The sequence below is a fragment of the Elephas maximus genome, chromosome 20, assembly GCF_024166365.1.
Source record: "Elephas maximus indicus isolate mEleMax1 chromosome 20, mEleMax1 primary haplotype, whole genome shotgun sequence".
Classification (NCBI taxonomy): domain Eukaryota; kingdom Metazoa; phylum Chordata; class Mammalia; order Proboscidea; family Elephantidae; genus Elephas; species Elephas maximus.
In genome coordinates, this window is record NC_064838.1 from 23,619,761 (window position 1) to 23,640,806 (window position 21,046).

General features: G+C 38.1%; 1 protein-coding gene and 1 non-coding gene across 8 annotated transcripts in view; one reads left to right on the forward strand and one right to left on the reverse strand.

Moving 5' to 3' along the window:
* CHL1 (cell adhesion molecule L1 like) overlaps nucleotides 1-21,046 on the forward strand; it is a 232,568-nt gene that overhangs the window by 90,465 nt on the left and 121,057 nt on the right. The gene's annotated exons all lie outside the window — the stretch shown is intronic.
* LOC126064459 (U6 spliceosomal RNA) lies at nucleotides 505-611 on the reverse strand. The gene has a single exon (XR_007514532.1). It is a non-coding gene; the product is annotated as a U6 spliceosomal RNA (small nuclear RNA).

Sequence of the window (21,046 nt, forward strand, 5' to 3'; positions counted from 1 at the left end):
TCAGTTCTATCAGTTTTTGGTTTATGTAATTTTGGGCTAGTTTATTAGGTGCATAGTATACAGAAACTTTTCTCCAGTATATCCCTGTTATTACTCCCCTCCTTTTTTGCTATTGTCATATAAATTATATTTTTCTAGAGTGTAAGCCCATCAACACAATATTTATAATTTTTACCTTATGCAGTTGTCTTTTAATCAGATAGGAGATGAAAAGAGTTCCGAAGAAAATGCATTCATATTTCTTATTTATAAATTTTCCTTTATCAGTGGTCTGTATCTTTTTATGTGGATTCAGGTTATCATCTAGTGTTTTCCTTTCAGCTTTAAGGACTGACTCCCTTTAATATTTCTTGTAGAGTGGGATTGCTAATGACAAAGCTTGCAGTTTTTGTTTATCTGGGAATGTTTAATTTCTCCATCATTATGAAGGATAATTTTGCTGTATATAAAACTCGCAGTTGATAGCCTGTTTTTGGTCAACGCTTTCAATATGTCATCCCACTGAGAAATATGGAATGCTTCATGAATTTGAATGTTATCCTTATAAGGGGTCATTCAAATATTCTCTGTATTATTCCCATTTTTAGTATATATGCTGCCAAATTGAACACTCTGGATCAATCTACACTACAGGAGAAACACGGAAGACTCGGGGGGAGCTACTTCTGCTTTTCTCTTTATACAAGTTTCTCCTTTGCCACTTCTAACATAATTTCTGAGCCACGTTTTATAGAATGGAGTGCCCTCCAAGGAAACTTCAAAACATTTTTACTGTGCTCCTGGTGATTTAAGTATAAGCCAAACTGTTTGGACATTTTTCCAAGCTTGTGATTGTTTTCTCACACCCCTTGCTCAAAATATTTCCCTAGATTCCAGTTTTCTACCTCATTACATACAGAACCATTCCATCTACACAGTTAATGCAGCTCTCATGTCACACAGTGATTTTTATTCCTGGTGAGGGCACACACCTCCCATTTGAAGAAGACATTATTATATTTGTTTCACGGGTACTTAGCTAATATCTGGTGATCAGGTCCCACTTATAGCCAGTGTCTTCATAAATACCACTAGCATTTAAAGCACAGATCACCATAGTTTCAATATATATTTTTATGCAATTTATCATTTTACTATTAAATACAGAAACTTCTGTGTACAGATGATTAGATAATAGCAAGAGCATGTTTCCTGAGATTCACATCATATACAGTTTATTTCAGTCCTACACAGTGTTGAGACTGCCATCTTTCTAATTATGCATGTATATATCTAGCTATGCAGTGTCCATTCATCCATCCAATGCTGTTCTGTGCAATGTAGCAGCATCTCTGGCCTCCAGCTAGATTCCGTTATCACTCTCCCAGTCGTTTCAAACAAAAATGTCTCCAGATACTGCCAGATATTCTGTGGAGGATAGGCACCTCCCCTACTCTTTGAAAACCACTGTTTAAAAAGCATTCTTTCTTTTATTATATAACGCATGTCAAACAAAATCCATATTTAACAACACCTAATGAATAGGGATATTTATTGGATGAAATGAATATATTTACATATATATTTTCTATGTATTCATTTCTCATTCATTCGTACGCTCCTTTATCATGCAATATATTAAAAAAAAAAAAGACATTGATTCTGACTCATAGCAACCTTATGGGACAGAGTAGAACTGCTCCATAGGGTTTCCAAGGAGTGACTGGTGGATTCAAACTGCTGACCTTTTGGTTAGCAGCCAAGCTCTTAACCACTATGCTGCTATTGAGTACATATTGCATGCCAAGTACTCTTCTAGCAATTGGGGTATTAGTGAAATAGAAGTACCTCCCTTCATGGTGGTTACAGACTTTTTGTGGAAACAAAAAAAAAAAAAAATTTTTTTTTAATGAAAAAATAATTGGAAAAAGAAATATCACTAAGTGTGTTTTTGACAATAAAGCAAAGAATTGTGAGGGAACTCTGGGAACTACATTAGATTAGTGGACAAGGTAGGACACTCTGAGATGACAGTTAAGGTGAGACCTGAATAATAAGAGGACAGCCAAGCAAAGATATGAATGAATTATTCATTAATGGTGACTCATTTCTTAAGGCATAAAAGATTTATGCTAGGGGTCCTAAAGGAGTGCAAAGAGACGATCATCTGGTGGCATATGGCCTTATCTACATGTGGACAATACCAGGGTGTTTGTGTAGAAACCATTAGGGATGGTTCCTGTCTTAGTTGTCTAGTGCTGCTGTAAGGGAAATACCAAAAGTGGGTGGCGTTATTAAATGGAAATTTATTTCCTCACAGTTTTTTTTTTTTTTTTTCACAGTTTAGGAGGCTAGAAATCCAAATTCAGGTTTCTGACACTAGGGGGAGGCTTTCTCTCTTTGTCAGCTGTAGAGAAATGTCCTTGTCTCTTCGCTTTCTGCTTCCTGTTTCCTTGGAGATCTCCATGTGTCTCGGCATCTTTCTTTCCCCATCCCTCTGTCAGTTTGCTTGTTTAATCTGTTTTATATCTCAAAAGAGATTAACTTAAGATATACCCTACACTAACCCTGCCTGGTGGTGTAGAGGTTAAGTGCTATGGCTGCTAACCAAAGTGTCAGCGGCGTCAAATCCTCCAAGGACTCCTTGGAAACTCTGTGGGGCAGTGCTACTCTGTCCTGTAGGGTTGCTATGAGTCGGAATCGACTTGATGGCACTGGGTTTTTTTTTTTTTTGGGTTTTAACCCTGCCTCATTAACATAGCAAAAACAGTCCTTCCCAAATGGGATTATAACCACAGGCATAGAGGTTAGGATTTATAACATATTTTTGGGGGTACATAAATCAATCCGTAACAGTTCCAAACTAATTAAAAAGTCTGGCTAAATTTTAATTGAAGGTGTAAAGCCCTACAAAAGTCAAAGTATTTACTCTTGTGACAATGCCATGAAAGCTGGTAAACCATTGAAAAGCAAATATGAGATATGGAGACCTTGAACTACTGTCTGTGCCAAGAACTAGGGATTATCCAGAGAACCTTCTTGACACTATGTTTCTGGGGAGATGGGAGTGATCAGAGGAAACTGTTCAAATGAAAATCCTGGCCTGATATATTTTAAAGGGAAAACAAAAGCAGAGAAATAATGTATATTTATTTTGGGGATGGCTTCTCCCTCTAACCTCATTGGATCCAAACACATTAATCAGACCTTCTTCTAATTTTTCCATAATATGAGTTGGATTAGATCTTCTTTTCAGATAGGAATAACTATGGATAATTTGGTTTGCATTTTGGGTAGTTATATATAGAGTCGCTATGAGTCGGAGTCAAATGGAGGGCAATGGGTTTGGTTTGGATTTATACATAGTGATGGTAATGAAAAACCACAAGTTTCTGAGTATGTTGATTCATTTATAATTCCATTCTTAGTAGATAATGAAATAAAGTATAAAATACCACAGACTCTATCCTCTCATTCTATGATCAATCACTATAATTTATTCTGTGATTTTATGCTCATGAATATTTCCTGTATAAATAGGAGTTCTAGATAAAACTTTCTGCATATGTTTGCCTTTTTAAAGTGTGTTTATCAAATGGAAGTAAAGGGCTGTTAGGATGAATGATTGGAATATTAATTAGGATAAAGGCTTCATCATCACATCTTCACTTCACCTTTTATGCTAGATGCTGAATCAAGCTGAAACCGAAGTTGGAAGTCAAACATCTTGATGAAATGCAGACTTCTTAAAAAGAAAAGATGAACTAAAAAATAGGATAGTACTTGTTTGAGGCAAACAAACTTACAGCTGGGTGGTTTGGGCATTTAAATGAAATCTGATGAAATCCCTTCCACCATTTTTCCTAAAAATGTCATTGGCATTTCAAAGTAGTGTCGCCCGAGAATTCAATGTGTATTTTTATACCACAATTAAGTAATCAAGAACAGAATTCAGTACAGTGCGTGAGGACGTGATTAGATGAATAAAGGGAGTCAGAGATCATTTCATGTTCTTTCCTTCAATTTGTTTCTAATATAGTAGTTAAAATGACAGGCTTATAGGTCCGCCTGCTCCGCAGTAGAAGCATGGCTTCTCCACAGCTGTGCAACCTCAGTCAAGTTATTTAGGCTCTGTCTCAGTTTACTCAACTGCAGGATGGGAGTGATAGCAATTTATTCCTAGGACTGTTGCGAGATTTAAAAAAAGTGATATACATAACATGCATATGGCATAGCAAGTGCACAAAAATAATAAACTTTATCATTGGAAATTTTTCCCCCAGAAGTGATTAAAAAAAAAAAAATAGAGGCTTTTGTTTGTTTGTTTCTGAGGTCACTGCTAATTCTGAGTACATTGTGACTCTGCCTTGGTGACTGAGATAGAAAGGAAAAAAATGGTGGCCAGTGAGGGAGCAGTGTTTCTGGTCTTGTGATGACTTTATTCCGTTTTCACCATTATGTTTCTTTCTATCAGTTTTTTCTCTTTGCCTACTAGTCACTACCCCTATTTTCATAATTCTGGTTCTGTGTTAGATATCACCTTCTAAGGCAGGCTTTCCTTAACTCCCATGCCTATGTTTACGCCCACCCTATTCATGATTATAGTACACTGTTAGTTTCCAGTTAGCGCAACCTCTAATTTTGTCGTTTATATTTTCTCTCACCCATCATTAGAATGTTGCTGGGGAAATACAATTAAAAACACAATCTCCTGCCTTCCCAGAAAAGCCTCCCACTAGAATGTGATGCACATTCCAGGCAATCTCTACAGAGATTGCAAAGACAGAAAGAAATCACTCCATTCTGTGTAGCCAAGATAATACAGCTCATTACATACGGGACTTCAAGACAAACAATTACCAATTCATCTCTTAGGACTGATTTGGAGTCAGGCACACCGGGAGTTACACTCTTCTCTTCCCAGAAGACTGGGAGATAGAGGCTCTATCTTCCTTGGGAAAAACCACTGAAAGAAACACAGAAAGAGCTTACCATTACAACTTTTCTAAAGTAAATGCTGAATGAAAAGGAGGTGGAGAGGAGCTCTTACTTTATTTTCAGCAGGGAGAATTAAGCCTTTCATTTTGAATTTTCATTTAGAATCTAAAGCCTAAAAGGTGAGGAAGTCGGTTTTGTACCCCACACTGTTCCTAGACATAGCACTGTGCCAGGCACACACAGGCATTCAGTGTATATTGGATGTTGAAGATCTTCTCTTTTTCTTCAAACAATAATTACCATTTGGTAGGTGTCTTAGTCACCTAGCGCTGCTATAACTGAAATACCACAAGTGGATGGCTCTAACAAAGAGAAATTTATTATCTCACAGTCTAGTAAGTTACAAGCCCAAATTCAGGGCATCAGCTCCAGAGGAAGGCTTTCTCTCTTTGTTGGCTTTGGAGGAAGGTCTTTGTCCTCAATTTTCCCCTGGCTGACGAGCTTCTCAGGCACAGGGACCCCGGGTCCAAAGGACTCCCTCTGCTCCTGGTGCACCTTTCTTGGTGATATGAGGTCCCCAACTCTCCACTTGCTTTCCTTTCCTTTTTATCTCTTGAAAGGTAAAAGGTGGTACAGGCCACACCCCAGGGAAACTCACGATGGATCAGGAATGTGACCTGGGTAAGGGTGGTGTTACAATTCCACCCTAAACTGTTTTAACATAAAATCACAATCACAAAATGGAGGACAACCACACAATGCTGGAAATCATGGCCCAGCCAAGTTGATAGACACATTTTTGGGGGACATAATTCAATCTATGAATGTAGGCTTAGACACTTAGATTGTCTTCCTACCTTCTCTTATCTAAATCTAAGCAGAGACACAAAAAGCATATAATTTTGTAGTTATTACTTGCAGTGGACATGTCCAACTGGTAAAGCACCCCCTGTATAATCTTAGAATTTGTCCCTCTTTATAATCTTAGGATTTGTCCTGTAATCTTAAAATTTTATCATCTTAGAATCTGTCTACCTAATTTAGTATCACCCTTTGCTTACTCAGATCAGAGATTACAAATGTCAGTCTTTCACTTGGTATAATTAACCCTTCAGGTTATATTTACAATACGTAGAACTAACTCAACTGAATAAGAAACTGTTTAATATCCTGATAGTCCTATTTATTAGTATGCCCCTCAGATTATCAGGTATGCTAAAAACGATCATTTTTGTTCTGGAATTACATAGATACACCCTCCACAAGCTCACTGGCATTCAAGTTGGCTTTATTTTACTGGGGTTCTGATTGAAATACATCCTCACCCCTTCCCAAATACAGGACAAACCAAAGCTAATTTAAAGTGACCAAATCAATACACTTGGTATGATTAGTGTGTTTTCCACCACTTCAAGTGGTCACTACTTTAAGATATAACCTCAACTTTCCTTCATAAAATGTTGTTTAATTTAGTATCACCCCTTTGTAACTCAAATCATATTAAATTCTTGCAAATTTTAGATGCCAACCATATATAGAATTAACACACACACATATACAATGTACATACACACATATGCACTTTGCATATGCACAGATACAATTTACAGTATAGCCATAAGGTAATTAGCAGCTGGTTACAGTTTGCTGCTAATGAGGTCGAGGTCACGGGCTGACTAGTCCTCAGAGTCTGCCTTTTGGCACAGTTCCATTGCCACAGATTCTACCCTGATGCCTGCGCTGCTGTTTCACAAAAGCTGTTTGTCACAGGATGGGGGCCACGTAGGAGGAGATGGGCGCCCCCCTGCCAACCCCCTACCTCTGCCGGTCAAGGCACTCAGCGTTTTCCTGACAAATGGCACGTGAAGGTTGGGTTCCATCTTTGCATTTTCCATGTGTCTGGAACTGAGCTTTGTCCACAGGTGGTGGACAGAGGAAGTGTTTGAATCAACAGGACCAGGAACACTGTCTTTATATGTAAAAAATTGTCTATTATTATGCATAGCTTGGGGCAAGCTTAACTGTGGAACCGAATATTATTTCAGAAAATATTTGGAACATTAATCAGCCTAGTCATACTTGATGAAAAAACTTTCATTAAGAGAAATTAAATCTGTAAGCTTTCTTTTGTATCTATTTCCCTACTTTTGAGCATGTCTAATCACTATCCTTTCCATCATAAAACAGGCCAAAGGACAATGTGAGGTATTATCTATGGGAAAATATGTGAACAGGAAATCTGCATTTCAAGTGACAGATAACATCTTGGCATCATTTAGTTTGCTTTAATTTCTTAGTTTTGCTCCTTTAACAAAAATCCAAAAGCACTGGCCACAAAGTTATATTCATTCATTTTTATCTTAAAAACATAAATACTTGATATTGTATTTGGGCTGTGAATGTACTTATAGCTAATGTCTTATTCAATCCTTGGATTTATTGATTAATCCTCTTTTAGGAATTAGGATAAGCAGTTTTATTCTCAAACTAATTTACAAATATGATAGAGGGTATAAAGTCTACCTGAAAACAGAAACATTTATGTGCCTTTTACGTTATAAATGAGAGACAGTGAGCTCTTCGTGGTCACCTAGCCAGCCAATGGAAAACCTGGGTTTAGTATTTCCTCCTGTCTCTCGGTACCTCATTCGCTTGAGCGACAGATTTTAGTTCTTCATGCCTGACTCATATAATTTGGGAAGGGGCTATGTCTTCATCACTGTTCTATGTCTTCCTAACCCCTGGTCCATTGCTCGGACTACATACTAGGCACTCAATGCTGAAGGAATACGTGTTCTCTCTTCCCTCAGGAAATTTATGGATTTGTTCTGAACATCAAATGCCAATGAGATGGAAAGAGCTGTAACCACACAAAGAATATTAGCTAGGATGCTGCTTTTAATTGTTTTTAATAAGATAGTAACTGGCATTTTGATTAATTTAGGGAAGATACTATATAATTTAATATATTGATGCAGCCCTTTCTTGCTGTAAAATAGGGACTAACTGTTTACATATGTCCTTTCAAACTTAAGTAATGACTTGGGAGTTCCCTTAATGGAAGAACAGGAGGAGGTTGGTTCACAAAATAAATTGTGTTGATTTTACAGTTAGCAAAGGGGAAGAAGGACTTTTGGAATTTATTTAGCCCTTGGAAACAGAAAATTTAAACTTTTTAACAATATACATTTTAGCCTACCGCTGTTTCTTTATTTTTACAAATACATCCTGCCTTGGTGTTTTCCCTTTTGCACTCATTAGCAAAACAAATTGAATAAGTAAATTATGCAATTTTCTTCACTTTAATTTTTATTTCATTTTTTACCCTTTCTTCCTCAAAGCCATCAAACATCCAGCACTGGAAAGAAGCTCTATCACTCTGACGTGTAAACGAACTTGTGGCTATGTCCTTGGCTTTCCTATGATAATATTTTTAGGACCGCTAGCATAAGTTACAAAATAAATAATTTGATTTTTATAAGCAGTCAAGAAGGACATTTTTCTGAACATTAATATTTTAAATTACTGACACAATTACTCTCCGAGTAAAAAATTTCTTTAAAGACTTTTCTTTTTCGAAATACTAACTGATCCATATTTGCACTGGTAAACTCAGAAGTGTTTGGTCTTTGTTTCTTTCAAAATGATTGTCAGCAAACAATGAGCTTTGGATGAGTCCAGCAGCTTCGCTCCCCTAAGTCTGCAGAAGGACTTTTAACATCCTGCTGACTCGGCTGCTCCTGTCGGGCCTCACAGCAGGAAAACTGTCTCTTGCAGCTCAGCTTATGAATATAACCTTTACATCTTTGGAAATACCCTTTCCGAGGCAGGACTTATGCTTACCCTTGAATCCAAATGCTTATTTTGATATCAGGGCTTAACAGAAGAAAGACGAACTGGCAATGACTTGTCTTGCACTTTTCATGTTAGAAACTGTCTTTCTATTATTCGTATCTCATTCTTTCTTGCATTTTCTGCACTGTACAAGTGCTGAAAATCGTAAAGGTGTTCCTTACAGAACGACACTCCAGAAATGCTGACTCCGTATTTTAAATCTTGTAAAAATATCTAAGTGGCAGACGTATATCATTTTTATTCAAAGATGCTGGAAGCCAGGACTGAAAAAGGTTTGTTGTTACTGCAAACAGAGCAACTGACTTGAATGCCACCTTATCTCTAGGCTCTGAGGGATTTTCCTTGACATCTGCACATATTTAATGATGGCAAAGTTTTGCTTGACTCCACAATATATTTATGTATCACTTACTTAGCTTATGGAAAGCGAGAGTCAGCTTTTACAGTCATTCTGTAAATCCTTTAAAAATTATTCTGTTTTTTTCTAAATAGGAAATGATTTCATTAGAAAGAATATCTACATGACCACAATGGAAATTAATATAATTAACATAATTAGTAGGTATAATTCACCATGCCCCAGGAGGTAAATCTTGTTAGGGGGAAAATAATTAGTATTCTTACCCAAGTGAAATACCAATGCTATTAAATTATTTTTACCAACCCGACTCATGGATTTATGGTAAGACCAAACAAACACTGATTGGTTGCCTTGGTATAAATACATTAATCTGAATGCTTTAGGTTAGTTTAGAAAATAAGTACTAAGTCTTTCTTTTAATAATGGAGCTAATCATCCATTTATTAAAATTTACAAATGGTCAAGTAGAAATTACAAGGAAAAATTTGCTTAGCAGGAATAGAACTCTCTGGAATTCTAAATTAACTAGATTTTTCACTCTGTTTTCCTGAAGTAAAGAAGCAAATGTAAGCACACACAAAAACAATAAATGTAGGATATTTATTCAGAAATCAAAGGCCAGGCAGGATAGATATGTCCTACTGTTTGGCGAGATACAGCCCACTCTCTTATGCCTTTCACCTCTGCACCGGTCAGAGACTCCAAACGCTGCTTCTGAGCCACTGCAAGGCTTGAAGGCATCCTTGAACAGGTCACATGTGTTAAATTATACTTCCTAATGCTTACGTGGAAACCCTGGTGACTTAGTGCTTAAGTGCTACGGCTGCTAACTAAAGGGATGGCAGTTCGAATCTGCCAGGCGCACCTCGGAAACTCTGTGGGGCAGTTCTGCTCTGTTCTATAGGGTCACTATGAATCGGAATTGACCCGATGGCACTGGGTAATGCTTACATGGAAAGGCTGTAGATGATTTTTAATGATTAAATTTAGAACCAAGGAGATTATTTATGACTCTACAGAGTTAACAAGCAAAATAAATTATAACCTTCTCAAGTTGCCCATTTATAATTTTTAGAATTGCATATGCTTAAAAAAAAAAAAATCAAAGACGTACAATTACATATTGACCAAGATTCTAAAAATACTGACCACATCCAAGTTAAACCAAGAACCCTCATAGGCTGTTTGACATCCAACAGGTAATGCTGTCATTTTCTTTTCTCTCTCTCTCCCTCTTTTTTTTTTCGTATTCACTATGAGTCGGAATCGACTCGGCGACACTGGTTGGGATTGTTAGCGAATTTTGAAAAGCCATTCACAGTAGCCATTCAGTAAATTCTTTAAAAAAATGTTTTTTTCTAAATATGAAATTATATTAGAAACAGTGCCTGCATGCCCACAGTGAAAACTAAGATAGCCAACATAATTAGTAAGTTTGATTCACTATGCCCCAGGATGGGACGTATCTTGACTTTCAGAAGTGAACAATAATAGTTGCCCATGAGTTGATTCTGACTCCTGGTGACCGCATGTGTGTCACAGTAGAATTGCTCTCTGTAGGGTTCATCCTCCTTGCCCCCGGAGCAGATCACCAGGGATTTCGTTCAAGATGCCTCTGGGTGGACTCAAACCTCTAACCTTTTAGTTAGAAGTGAAGTTGACCTGGATTCAGTGTTTACACTATGAAAATACATGACAATATATGACAAATTGGCATAAAGTTACATGTCATTAATCCTTTTTATTGATGTGTAATAAATATTTATTGAATGCTTAATATGTAAGACACTTTCACGAAGAGAGATAGTTCAGATGACTTATTATTGTAATTATATTTATTAAAATGATAATAGTTTATATATAGGTAACTTCAATTTTTTCCTCTTCCTTCCTCCCTCCCTCCCTCCCTTCCTTCTTTCTCTTTTCTCCCTCTCCACCTCCATTTCTTTCTTTTCTGAGTATATATCAATAAATATTTTTTCACCAGGTCATTTCTGTTTGTGAGGCACAATTAGCCTTCCAATCTGCACTCTAAATTTATAAGGTTTGGGGAAGGAGCAGGACTTAGCATTCCTTGGTCTATTGGAGTGATAAGGAGCTAAAGGCCCACACAAAATTTTTTTTTTTTTTTTTTTACATGAATAGTTACCAGTCCATAAAGGGTATGGATGAAGTCGAAGAGCATACAGTATTTAATTAAGAGAGTTTTCTAGTGCCCCAGAGCCAAAGAAGCAGCAGCTGCTTAAACATCTCTTGCCCTTTGGCTGATGGACAAAAGCTGGGAATGGGAAAACAGGATTTAAGCGTGTAAGACTTAAACGAAAGTAATAACTACCATCAGAGTAACAACAACAAAAAGCAAATTAAAAAGTAGCATGAAGTCATGTTAAGTTAAGAAAGAGGACATGGGCGCAGAATTATAAAATGCTTTGTTCTTTAAAAGGAACTCATTCTTTCTTTTTTTTTCTCCTGTCTGGGACCATCCATGTCTACCAGAGTCCTGAAATACAAATTGTAAAGGAAAGTGTTAGCGTCACTCAAAAACAGTGAAAGATTAGTTCTCTGCCTTTAGATAAGTAATTTAATTGGAAGTATCCTAATACCGATTAAATGCAATTTCCTGAGCAAGTGGAAAAGGCTGATAAAGCAAAGCCAGGACTGTGGCTTTTCTTTTTTATTTCCTTTACTAGTAACTTAAAAAAAAAATATTAGCTACTAAAAAAGTGCCAGACAGTCTATCTAGTGAACAGGTATGGCTGTTCCAGTGAGCCCAGGCTTATGTTCTAAGCAATGATTGTAAGTAGATTGGTACAATCATCTGGTAATTCTAAATCTCTCTCATTTGGTTTGAGGTTAAGGCCTAACGCCTCAGTACCCCTCCTCTCCGGGGAAGAGCAGGAACCGCAGCACAACTCTGAAGAAATACTCCTCTGGTTCCCATCCAACTCTCGATCCTTTTATATCTTTGATGTGTTGAGTTTAGGCCCCTTCTTGATATATATGTATTTTTTTGTAGCACACTCTTTGGAAAGTAGTGTTACTCAAAGCAGGTTCTGCTCCGTGTGGCTTCTCCTCAGTAAGGCACACGGAAGTGAGGAGAGAGGAAGAGCATTTATTGCAAGCATGTAGGCAAGGAGCAAGGAGGTGTGTACCTCAAATCAAGCTCCCTGAACAACAACAACAAAAAAAAACCCAATGCACAAAGGGAGGCAGAATTTTATACTGTCTCTCACAAGGAAGTGCATACAAGTATTATGAACTACGTATGTTATCACGGCACACAAGCGCAGTAAGACAAATTGTCTTTTTTCTTTGACATGTAGGCTAGTAAATAGGGTTTGACTGGCTTGAGCCACACCCAGCACTTTGAGGACAATGGACAGGAGGGAGCAGGTTTCCCTTGGCCTGAGCAGCTCCCAGCTGAGCCACACCCAGTGCTATCACCTAAGGCTTTTGTTTAGTAATGGCAAAGCAGCTCCTGGCTGCGTGGGCTATCCCTAGTGCCTAAATTTCTTGGTGCCTCAACTGAAACTTTTGTTTTAATATCCCATTATGCACTTAATAATTTAATTGTTGTTGTGTGTCCTTGAGTTGATTGTGACTCATAGCCACCCCATGTGTTGCGTACAGAATAGAACTGCCCCTATTGGGTTTCCTAGGCTGCAAGCTGCACGAGAGCACATCGCCAAGTCTTTTCTCCCAGGGATCCACTGGTGGGTTCAAACCAACAGCCTTTTAGTCAGCAGCTGAGTGGTTAGCCATTGACCCACCAGAGCTCCTTTTAATAATTTAATTAATAGATTCTTATTTGTTTTTTCTTCACATTAGTAATTATTCCTGGTCTATCAGTGAATTAAGGTTTATGCTTCAATATGTATACTTTTGTATCTTTTATATTAGTCAAAACTATATTTTGTTGCAAATGGCAAAAATTGAACTCGAACTAGTTAACATAAAAAGGGACTATTATCTCATATATGAAAAGTATCTGAAAACATGGGTGGGGCTGGTATTAGACCATGAATGCTGTCAACACTTTCCCACGCCCTCCTCTGCTTCTCTCTGTGTTCATTATCTTTTTTTTTTTTTTCCATCTACCTCTCCATGAGTTTAAAAGTATGGTCATTAGCAGTTTCTGACTCATGTTTATGTAGTTTCATGACCACAGAGGAAGAGAGGCTTTGGAAATTCTCAGCGAGTCATTTCGGCCCCATGCTTATCTCTTGTACCCATTTTATTGGACGAGAGAAGTTAGATACTATGGAGTTCCCAGCTTTGATCATAAGCCCACATCTGGGACAAAATGGATGGGAAGTTATAAAAAAAAAAAAATTGGAAGAGGCTGGAGGCAGACAAAGACAATAGATACTCATTCTATCCTGTTCTCTCTATACAAACAAAGAGGATAAGGGGGAAAGTGCAGACAGAAACCAAGTAGAGTAATCAAACAGACACTCATATAATGTTTTTAGGTTTGTTGATATATATATCTGCATATAATTATATCAAGGAAATACCTGATGAAGTCAGGGATCTAAAGTGAAGAGATAGGAAGAGTGGGAAGGAGCCGATGTACATCATGGAAATGCAGAAAGGAAAGCGGGCAATCATAAACTAAGCATCTAAGGAGAGCATAGCTGGGAGAGAGTCAAAGTAAAGAGATTAAGACAGAGACCTGGTTAGGGGATAAGTATGAGGGCAAGAGACAAAGAGAATCAGAGAAAAAGAACAGAGAGTGACATGTAACAGGCTAGGGAAAGAAAGGTATAACTTGTTGAGAGAAAATTAACATGCAGTTAGTATTACCTTTGCGTTTGCACTTTTTGCAATGAGAAGTTTTAGAATTATTAGGAGGTAAATCACAGATTGCGAGGATGGTGCAGGACTGGGAAGTGTTTCGTTCCATTGTACATAGGGTGGCTGTGAGCTGGGACCAACTCGATGGCACCTAAAAACAACAACAGTACCATAGAAAGAAAATTGTGAGCAAAGCTGACTTCCAACTTATAAATGTGTTTCAATAGGGTGTGGATAAATATGATAATACACAATTTAAAAGATTAGGTTTGGTTTTCATCAATGGAAGATAGAACATACATATGTGTATATATGTGTGTATATATATATAGGTATATACTTAAAAAAAAGTCCTACTTCAAAGACTATGAAGAGAGGACAAAGCTATATCAAATAATGCATGAATGGTGTGTATTACAGAAGTACTTGTTCTAAAAGAACACTTCAAATACCATTTGGCTGCAATTTCTCTCTGGGTTTGCTTTGTATCCCATGGAGATGATCTGACCTTAAGCTTTTGTTAGCTTCAAAGAAAGCTTCATTCTTGCCTCATCTCTGCGGGACTGAAGAAACAGGCTCTTGGTTAACAACAGGAAACCAAATTGATTTTAATATTGTGAATGCTTCACTCCGATGCAGGAAATGTTATCTGGACCATCTCAGTGGGGTGGGGCTTGTGGAGCTGGATTAGAGTTCAGAATGGAAGCTGACTCTGTAAGTCAGCTTGTAGTTGCAAGGCCAGAGGGGGAGTATATTAGGTGGCCCTCTTGATAATCATCTGTGATTATGTTCATAGATTGATAAATGGATTGTGACTTCCATTGGAGGTACATGCAACCAAGCTTCTTCGTTGCTTTCAGTGGTTATGACTCAGGGAAGAGACAATATATCAGTCTATGAATTTTGGTTGGTTTTTATATCCAACAAGATTTCTCTCATAATTTCATCCCATTACATCAAATAGACATAAAAATGTGTTCTGTCAGGAAGCATTTATTAGAGGATGAGACAGTACAGTCAATCAGAATGTTAAAACATACCTCCATGAATCAGGGATCTGACCCAATATCAAGCTTTATTAATAATTTTGAGGATACAAGTAATCATGAAGCACAAGTGAAGCAGGAGACATCGTTGCCCTCCAAGGCATCTCTAGGTCTTTGTTGCAGCATTGGAGCACACCTTGAGCCCATATAGACATTATGCTCTAGGTATAATGGGAGATCTCTAGGACATGCTTGAAGTTCACATCACTCATATAGAAGGAGTGTTTAGGCCATCAAAATCTCCATTTTATATTCAGGTAGTCACAGCTTTTTCCAGGAAACCAGACACCATGAATTCATAGATTCCAGGTTTGTTTACCGAAAGCCATGCTAGATGATCAGCATTTCATAAATGAGGACTCTCTCATTAGTAAATGTCATTAACTTGCTTGCCATGAGGTCAGCCATTACCATGTTTAACAGGAATTTAACTGAGTCATCTTATTTATTTCCAGGGGGGTAGTCCTTTGGTAAAGGGAGAGAATGAATCAGGCACACTGCATAACTGTTTTCTTTTCTGTCATGGATTAAATTATGCCCCCTCAAAAATGTGTGCATCCATTTGGCTGGGCCATGATTCCCAGTATTGTGTGCTTGTCCTCCATTTTGTGACTGTAATTTTATGTTAAAGAGGGTTAGGGTGGGATTGTAACACCCTTACCCATGTCACATCTCTGATCCAATGTAAAGGGAGTTTCCCTGGGGTGTGTCCTGCACCACCTTTTATCTTACAAGAGATAAAAGGAAAGGGAAACAAGCAGAGAGCTGGGGACCTCATACCACCAAGAAAACAGTGCCAGGAGCAGAGTGCGTCCTTTGGACCCAGGGTCCCTGTACCTGAGAAGCTCCTAGTCTGGGGGAAGATTGATGATGAGAAAGCTGACAGAGAGAGAAAGCCTTCCCCTGGAGCTGATGCCCTGAATTTGGACTTCTAGCCTACTTTACTGTGAGGGAATAAACTTCTCTTTGTTAAAGCCGTCCACTTGTGGCATTTCTCTTGTAGCAGCTCTTGATAACTAAGCTGCTTCTCAACTATCTTCTTGGTGGTGCAGGTACAGGAACTAGTAAAACCGTCCCTGCCCTCAAATATTTTTGCAAGCTAAGTGGATGAACACAAAACCAGCATCATAGATAATGAATCTAAAACCCTAAACATAGTGTGTGGTACATAATAAGTCTCTCAATAGACGGTAATATTTCAAAAATAGTATTAACAATACAATGCTGAAGTGATAAATCATGATTAAATATTTTTTTGGAGAGCAAAGTCTAAGTGGACCATGCAATTTGAACTTAACCAAAACTCAAGTTTCATTGACATTAATTGAGTGTTCTCTTAGGCCAGACACTCATGAGGTAAATGAGACAGAATTATAGGTTTCTATGAGCTTTCAATCTTGGAGAAGATACAGCCAGATAATTAAATAATTAAAATGCATTATGATAAGGGAGTTAAAAATATTTTTGTTAGGTACAGGAGAGAAGCAAGCTTGACCTTCAGAAATATAGAAGTTCCAACAATGTACTATTTAAATTGAAAGATGAGTAAGCATTTATTAGGTAAAGAAAGAGGGAGAAAGTAAGATGGGCAAGGGGAGCCACCTAAGAGAACATGGAGGACGTGGGTTGCTGTGTGAATACGTACTCTAAGGGAGACGATTAGAAAAGTAGGTGGGGGCTTAAATGACAAATGATGCTAATAGAACTGAATGATAAAAATAAGTAACATTGCTACTTATTTTTTGAGATATTACCATGCTGTAGGTATAGTATTAAGCATGTTACAGACAGTGTATTATTTAATTCTCATAACATATTACACCAAACCAAACCTGTTGCCATTGAGTTGATTCCAACTCATGATGACTTCATGTGTGTCCGAGTAGAATTGCTCCATAGAGTTCTCTTGGTTGTAATCTTACAGAAGCAGATCAACAGGCCTTTCTTCTGTAGTGCCTGTAGGGGAGTCAAGCCAAGCCAAGCCTCTTGCCGTTGAGTCCATCCTGACTCACAGTGGCACTACAGGTCAGAGTAGAACTGCTTCATAGAATTTCCAAGGAGAGGCTGGTGGATTCGAACTACTGATCTTTTGGTTAGCAGCTGAGCTGTTAACCACTATGCCACCAGGGCTCCTATATATAAGTAGTCCAGTGCAAGCCCTTTACACCACCCAGGGACTTATAATAACATATTAAAAAAACAAAACTCACTGCCATCACGTTGATTCTGACTCACAGGGACCCTTTAGGACAGGGTAGAACTGCCCCATAGGGTTTCTAAGGCTGTAAATCTTTACAGAAACAGATTGCCACATCTTTCTTCTGTGAAGCGGCTGGTGGGTTCGAACCACCAACCTTTTGGTTAGCAGCTGAGCCTTTTAACCATTGTGCCACTAGGGCTCCTCTTATAGCATATTATGTGGATAGAATATCTTTTTTTCATGATTCTTGTATGCTGCGTTTGACCATCCTACTATAAACATGAGACCCAGAACATAGAAAGCATGGTTAAATACACATAAATATGAGGCCTAAATTAAATCCACTACCAGAGGTCACATGTGGAACCCTGGTATGTAGGCTCACCTGATTTCTGCAATGGAACCACGTTTCCTAATCCCTGAGTGTTTTTTTTTTTAAGTTTATCTTTTTTATTTTTTTAGATTTTATTTATTTTGTTGTTGACAATATAGAGCCCTGGTGGCACAGTGGTTAAAAACTCGGCTGCTAGCCAAAGTGTCAGCAGTTCGAATCTACCAGCTGCTCCTTGGGAGCCCTTTGGGGCAGTTCTACTCTGTCCAATAGGGTCTCTATGAGTTGGAATTGACTTAACAGCAATGGGTTTGGTTTTTTTGGTCAGGTTGAGAGTATACATAGGAAAACATACACAAATTCAACAGTTTCTACATGTACAATTCAGTGACATTGATTACATTCTTCGAGTTGTGCAAACAGTGCTACCCTCCTTTTCTGGGTTGTTCCTCCCCCACTAACATACTTACTGCTGTCTAAAGTTCCTATATAGTCTTTTGAGTTGCTGTTGTCAATGTAATCCCATACAGATAGATCTTAAAGGGACATAATGCTCAAGGCAGACACTTATTACTAGTTAAACTAAACTACTGTTTGGTTTTAAGAAGATGTCAGGGGATATTTTTGGTTTAAGGTTTAAAGATTATCTCAGGGCAGAGGTTTCAGGGGTTCATTCAGCTTCCATGGCTCCAGAAAGTCTGGAGTCCATGAAAATTTGAAAGTTTGTTCTGTATTTTCTTGATTTTACAAATGAAAATGTAGTCCATCAGCTATTTAGATATGGTATAAGGATTTGACACCAAAGATGTCTTACTTCAAACCCATTCCCTTTCCATGCTACTACCTGAGCTCTCATTGGCTGTGTTTGGTGGTTTGCCCAACCTGATAGGGAAGCAGTAGAGCAGCATCAGCAACAGTGTGTGGCTTCAGATGAACAGTTAGTCTCCATCCATAGTCTACATCAGTGTGCCTCTGCAAACACCCACAGTAACATCAAACGAAGACAAATACTGAGCTTGCTATGGAAATTCAATATCGAAACAAGTCCACTACCAACCTCCCTTCCAGCCAGATTGTAGCTCCTGGCCCATCTTCAACAGAAATTCTGTGACCACCTCTACCTTGAAGATGTCAGTAGAAGAATGACAGGATCATTATTCATTTTCAGAAAGATATACTGGCCATGAATGCGAAGACAAATTGAAGGTTGGAAAATCAGTGATTAGAGAAAATTGTTAGAAGCCTGCTGTAATATTCCAGGAATGAGGTAATAAGAGACAGTCTGGAGAGGCGAACTTGGATCAGCTGATAGAAACTAAAACTGGTAAGATTCGTTGAGGGCATTGAAGAAACTCAGACTTTTAGCTTGGATCACTAGGGTGGGTAGTGATGTTCAAAAACCAAATCCATTGCCTTCCAGTCTATTCTAACTTATAGTGACTCTATAGGACAGAGTAAGACTGCCCCATAGGGTTTCCAAGGCTGTAAATCTTTACTGAAGCGGACTGTCACATCTTTCTGTTGTGGAGCAGCTGGTGGATTTGAACTGCCAATCTTTTTGTTAGCAACTGAGCACTTACCCACTGAGCTACCAGGGCTCCTCCTCTGAGTGATGTTACTGAGATAGAAATTTCTGTAGGAGGAAAATAAGTGTACCTTTGAGTTTGAGGAGCTTGGACGTTGAAGTTTGTATAATTCAGATGGAGAGTTTGTAGGCAGATGTGAACACGATCTGAAGAAAACAGAAATGTTGAGGTAGAAGACAGTTTTGCATAAACTTTGACTGTGGGAGCAGTTGGGAAAGCATATTCAATAGCAAAAGAAGACGATAGGACTGAATACGGTAAAACTGTAGTTTTTACTGTTATTTCTTCATTTTTCTTTGATAGGTAAATGAAGGTTTATTTTATACACCCTCACTCTCATTTTGTTTATTTAAGCAGCAGGTATTAATAGGGTGCTTACTATGTGCCAGGTAATGTCTTTGGCACTGAGGCTCTGACGACAAGCAAAGACTTAGTGGTTCTTGCTCTTAGAGTTTATAGTCTAGTGAGGGTCTACACATCAATCGAATATTACACAAGGAAGTATATCATTCTAACCTTGTATAAGTGCTCTAATGGGAAAGGTATTGTTTCAATGGAAAAAAGAATGAAACTCAAGCCCTCTGCTAATGGCAGGCTCTCTAAGAAAGTAAAGCTTGGTTGTGATCTGAATGATACGGAGGAGTTGTCTACTGATGGAAGTGAAGAGTGGTCCACTGTGAAGGAAGACAATGTGGCAAGAGATAGTTTGGAATATTCGGGGAGTTAAAAGAAGAACATGTCATTGGTGCTCAAGAGCAAGGGGACTGTGGCTGAAAGATGCGAGCATGGTCCAGACCATTCGGAGCCTGTGGAAGACGATAAGGATTTTGATCTGTGTCCTGATAGTAAGGCAATGCCATTGAAGATTTTCACGTTCAGAAGATCATTAGCCCAGATCTTCATTATCCAGATACGGAGTGAAGAAGGAACCAAGGCAAATATAGAATGGATTCATCTTCCCCAAAGGGTCTACATTAGGAATTAGCTTAGCCTCATCAGGCTCTGAACAGAGAGCTTCTTCTGTACGCACAAATGAACATGGCTGCCTTAGTTCAAAGGCCAGTTTTTTGCACCACCTGATGCTTCAAATGGCAGATGACTTATCTCTGGAGCAACTAGATAGTTCTGGCAGTATCAAAAAAAAAAAAAAAAAAAAAAAATTGAGGAAATGTGAAGAAAAGACACTATTCTTTGCTGCTTAAGAGAATTCATTGCCAGCCTCCTAGTGGCTTGAAAGGTCGCAATAAATAAGCAAAAGTGACTTGTTAGTGACTTGTTTATGTTTTCTTTCCAGCACCACTAGCCCCCACTGAATGATTCCACCCAAATGGAGGTGATTTGCCATTGCACAAGAAGGGATTCTTTGCAATTATGTAGCTCTTTGATGAGATTCAGCATTGTCTGGTTAGAAGTGTGAAGAGCAAATGCAGAACTCTTGCTGTGAAAACGACTACTTTTAAAAAGATGGACTTTTGGCATATACTAGTTACCTTTGTTGTGGAATACTATGTGCAAATTGCCTCCTTGCCTGGGACTCTTCTTTCAAAAAGAAGTCACTCTTTGGGTGGCTCTATGGGGTCTTTTATTTATCAGTTGCTCCCTGATAAATTACGCTGTAGTCATACCTGATCATGGATAAACTTTCTTTCCCTTTTGACTGTTAAATTCAAACTGCCTGACAAATCACAACATATATGAAAACAGAATATCTCTAGAGCTGTAATTTATTAGTGCTAACATTTTTCTAACAGTGTTTTAGTAGCAAAAAAAAAATAGATAGTTTGAGTTCACCATTCAAAAGAAAGATATAACGTGGAAGAAATTAAAAAAAAAAAACCGTGGCTAAAAGTCACTTTGAGTTCACAACAAGTTTCATCAAAACATTTACAGATCGCCTTCTTTGTCACTGTCACTTGCTAGTCATTCAAGATATTTCAATGAATATGATATTGT